A 4,697-nucleotide genomic window follows, 5' to 3' on the forward strand; every position below is an offset into this window, starting at 1 on the left:
ACTTAAAACTTGGTTCTTTAACTTAAGATAAAACTAAACAATAACCGAAACAAGTGAAACTCACTTGAAGGCTATAGCGAGCTTATGGCAACTCCTTATCCAACGATTTTCCTCTTGCCTCCCTTACCAATCTCTCCAATTTCTCAATCTTTTTGCAAATCACACATTCAAACCCAATACTCTAATCTACAGAATACAAAACCTAGTTTCCACAATCAATGTTGTTTCTGATGCATAATAATATCTTCACTTATCAGCAAATTCCCTTAAACTCCTATCTATTCCATCTCAAACAAGCTCAAAAGATAAAAACAAACTTGAATATTTATTTATTTAAAAAAATCTGTTAACTATGACAAAAAAAATATGAGGAAAAGGTTTCAGTACAAATCTGTTTTCCTATCTATTTCATCTCAAACGAGCTCAAAAAATTTTTTTTGTGGGTAGTTTAATATTGTATGACTTATTTTTAGTTTATATTTAATTGAGAGTAATCATGATTATATAAATTTTAAAATTTAATTTTATTTGTTAAATTTTAAAATTAAAATTATAAAACTGAAGTACATTAGAGTGTAAATTTTTACTATCCATAAATAGAAATAAAACAAATTTTATATATATTAAATAGAACAGATAGAATCAGATACAATAAAAATCTACTCTAACTTCTTTCATTGTCATCCCTACATATAATTTTATATAACACTATAAAACAATCAAGAAAAATCCAAAAATTATAATATAATAGCAAAGTTTAAGTTTAGAAATGTTTCAACGTTTCTATATATATCTATCATGCATGCATCTTCTCAAATAATTTTAATTAGTCCACGTATCACAAAACCTTTACCATACCACTTAGGCATATAAAATTACCCAATAGAATTGAAGGAGTAATCAATTTTGTCACTGTCAAATGAATAGCAAATCTAATGAAATCAACTAGTTGTCTTGTCAAAGCATTGGAGGGCATATAGACAATATGTGTAGATAACCATTAACCTTCTGTCCTTTGATTCAACCATGCATCATAGCAATATATCTAGCTAGCTGTAAATCAATAATAAACATTTACAATGCGAGATAGGGTTTTAATTTATTTGGTACCTTTTGGACTTCACTTTTAATTTCATCCAGAGCTTAACAAAGATATTAATATAGACTTAAGATCATAAAAAAACATGAACAGTATAAAAATGGCTTTGATGAAAGTAACATTAATAATGACTGGAAAATTGATTAGTGGAGAAAAAAATAAAGGAAGCAAGGATACCGCTTTTTGGTGCATTTTCTTGGAGGCTTGTGAATCCTCTAACTGCAACATATATAAACATAAACATTAATTTGCAAACAAAAATAAACTATAAAGAAAATTTCCAAAATGATATACTGGCTTACCCATTAAACCTGCAGAATTCATCAAAGAAGTTAAGAAGCTGAGCTCCCCTGTACTCCTATTCTACTCAGAGCAAAGAAGATAACAAATGAGGAATAAGAATATAGAAACAAGTCTCAACTTAATAATTGACAAGCATTATAGATTAAACAATAATATGAAAAATGCAAAAGTGTAAATGAAAATCATATCATCAGAGATGAAAACATCCTAGCCTAGGAATAGTAAAAGCACGTAGTTTTCTTCAACATGCAGGATGAACAGGAATATAGATTAGTCAAACCAAAAACTCTTTTATGAAAGCTTCAAGTGAATCATCAATCATCATGCAGTGCAAAGTGCACAATGAAGGAACCCATTTACTCAGTGCCGCATAGGAAAGAAGTTGGGGAACCAAACATCACAATCATATATGCTTGTATGTAAGTAATGCAACCAGGTATATTCTCTAGTATTGGAGGCATATAAGGCATATACAAGCGTTGACTAATATACCGCAGAAATTAGAATCACTCCTACATAAAACTCATATACAAGCGTTGACTAATGAAATTAGAATCAAAGATAGTGCTCAAAATTAAAGCGTTGACTAATAGAAATTTCTAATAATCTTAATTATTAACCAAGTATTTTGAATTTCTAGCCGGCGCTGTCAGCAAGAAATTTAAAAAAGAAGCAGCAAATTAAATAGTTTAGTCTGAACTCTGAAAGCCTTAAACAACTGTACCTCTTTACATGCTGGTGGAGTGCGTTTGCCCTTTATGGTTCGAGATATCCTGAAGAAACCAACCTGCTCTATGGTTTTAAAGAAGCTTAGATGATTGTCTTCAAGTTTATTCTGATGCCATCGCAATTATTAAAGAACCCATTAAAAATTACAAGGCTAAGCGTTATGCTGATTCTAATGTGAAGCTAAGCTCTGTTATTGATGCCTCTACGACGTGCGAAGATGGATTCAATCAAAGAAACAGTGTTGGTTCACTGTTAACCAAACGAAACAAGGACACTTTTCTGCTTGACAAGGGAGTTCCTAACAATGACTATTTAAATTATCAAATCCACAAAGACAAGCACACATAAACCACAACACAATAGAAAACACTGCAACAAGACCCTTTATTTGAAATCAATGACATAAGCAATGAAACAGGAACACAATGCAATTAAAGCATGTCATTCTTCCTCTGACTCTGATTCCGCATAGCCTGCATTGTTAAATATTATGTTAAGTGTTCTCTTTGTAGAATCCAATAACGTCTTGCATAGCCTGCATTCAAACGCATCAAGTCACTTCTGTAGCTTTTTTTAAATGATTAAGAAAGCATGTAATCGTGCATGAGCGACGACAAACTCTCGGATCATAAATTCTTGGACCCTTTTTCTAGGGTGTGGAAGGAGAAAGGGCAAAGCAAGAGAGGATACCTTCCATGGTGTATTGAATGGATTAGTTAAACAACTAATAAACTAAATAACTGACCTTAAGGCCATCTGGTGAAAGGCAAGCCAGACCACCAGCCTGGGAAATATTTGATGCACCACTGAAGCAAGTACATACAATTCGATTGAAGTCCTTGGCAACAGGAAATCCATCAGAAAACAACAACTGCTTCGGAATCACAGTCCAACCCAGTCAAACTCCAGTGAACCCGGCAAACTTGCTAAATGACGAAACCTCAAGGGCAACCTGTAATTTGCCATAACCACTCAGTCATACACACAGATATCCAACAGAAATCAACAGTATTCGTCAAATGTAAAAAGCAGTTTCATAGTTGAATTACAAACTTTTGGCAACTTTTAACAAAATGTTATACTAATGTTGAACAACTTTCCTGATGATATAACTTTGTTCAGACAAAATATTCATTAGATCCAAGCTACAACTTCTCATGAGTCATGCAAGAAACAAGAAACTTTCAAGGAAGGTAACGCCTATTACAATAACCAAATGCAAAAGGCATGGAACTTGTTTCCAAATAATTGACATTATCTGCATTTTATTATAAGCCATGCACTCTTAAGTATCATAACTGCAATTAAGAATGAAGATAAGGACAGATTTTTAAACATCAAATCATAATACAGACTGACCTCTTTGGCTCCGGGAATTTCAAAGATCAAGCGTGGATTGTCACCAGAGATGTACATTGCATATGCTGAATCATAGATTATTATAGACCCATTGTCCTTAGCAAACTTAACAAGTTGGGTCAATTTCTCTCTTGTTGCCGTAGCACCGGTAGGGTTGTTTGGCGAGCAGAAAAAGATGATATCTGGTCGGGAAATAGAAGACAAATCAGAGAAAAAACCATTTTCTAGGTTACATCACATGTATTTGATGTTTGCAAACTTCTCAACATCCTTCTGGTAGTAGCCAGTCTGGCCCATAATTACACTCGAGTCTACATAGGCCTGCATATTAATTAAAAGTGGCATTATTTACAGAGAATAGCTACAAAGGTCAGTAACCAACTTGAGTTGGCTGAGTGGTCAGCTCACTCGTCCGCTTAAGCAAGTGTCGGGAGTTCAAACCCCGCCTTGTGCATGCAGCAACTCATTGGCCAGCGGCAGACCCTTAAATGGAGCTCAGATCTACGACGAATTAGTCCTTAACCTGTCGGGTTGGGGGATACCATTTGGGTAAACCAAAAAAAAAAAGGTCAGTCACTTGAACAGGAAACCCAGGTTGATTTTTTCCAGTTCCAGTAAAAATATTAAAAAACTATATATTTTAAAAATACTATATATTTTACAAGTCTTTATTAGTATTTCTAGATAGATAATCTTAAGTGCCATAATTGCAACAAGAAAGATAAATGTCAACAGTTTCTAGATAGATAAATTATATCTCGTGATTAACCACCAGTAAACAATAAGTTCAGCAAATTAGCTTTTCCATCTCTATTGTAGCAATTTGCATCATTCAAGAAGATCACTAACCCGTTCATGATATCATCAAAGCACAAAAAATCAAAGAAATTAAAAGAAGAAACAAGAAATACAGCATTCAAAGAAATCTAGTTGAAGCATTTTATCGAACATGTTGAGTGCGAAAAAATAAATAAGAGAATTCAAATAAAAATAGCAAATATGAACATGAGGATATAATCATTACGATAAATTACAACAAAATAGAGTACTAAGAACTAACAATTGCAACAATTTCAGCACAACAAACATGAAGCAACAACAAAGAAATTGCAGGGGTAAAAATTATAATAGAAGAACAATTGAATACTCGCTATCAATGTCAAGTATTGAGGTTGGAAAAGAAGAAAAAGTCACCGGACGGAGAATT

General features: G+C 33.1%; 1 pseudogene; it reads right to left on the reverse strand.

Moving 5' to 3' along the window:
* Nucleotides 1-598: 598 nt before the first annotated feature.
* Nucleotides 599-3,817, reverse strand: LOC107495952 (probable LL-diaminopimelate aminotransferase, chloroplastic; annotated as a pseudogene).
* Nucleotides 3,818-4,697: the final 880 nt, after the last annotated feature.

The sequence above is a fragment of the Arachis duranensis genome, chromosome 1, assembly GCF_000817695.3.
Source record: "Arachis duranensis cultivar V14167 chromosome 1, aradu.V14167.gnm2.J7QH, whole genome shotgun sequence".
Lineage (NCBI taxonomy): Eukaryota > Viridiplantae > Streptophyta > Magnoliopsida > Fabales > Fabaceae > Arachis > Arachis duranensis.